Consider the following 282-nt stretch of genomic DNA (forward strand, 5'->3'; position numbering starts at 1 on the left):
GAAATAAGGCTATATGGTAAGGAGTATAGAGCAGATAAACTAACAAAAGGCAAAGAGGAGATAAGGTGGAATGATTTCTTCACCTTGATTAACCAACGGCTCAAAATATAGCCTTTAAAATGATAAGCATATAATAAAGGTATAAAAATATTCATAGGCATAAAGGTAAAAACAAGAAGAACCAAGGAAATAACTAAAATGGTGCAGTAGAGAAAACGTAGAAGGATATTGCTCATAGCAGGGAGTCAACAGATATCACCTTAAAAATTATTAATAAATATA

The sequence above is a fragment of the Propithecus coquereli genome, unplaced genomic scaffold, assembly GCF_000956105.1.
Source record: "Propithecus coquereli isolate 6110/MARCELLA unplaced genomic scaffold, Pcoq_1.0 Scaffold160, whole genome shotgun sequence".
In the NCBI taxonomy this organism is placed as follows: domain Eukaryota; kingdom Metazoa; phylum Chordata; class Mammalia; order Primates; family Indriidae; genus Propithecus; species Propithecus coquereli.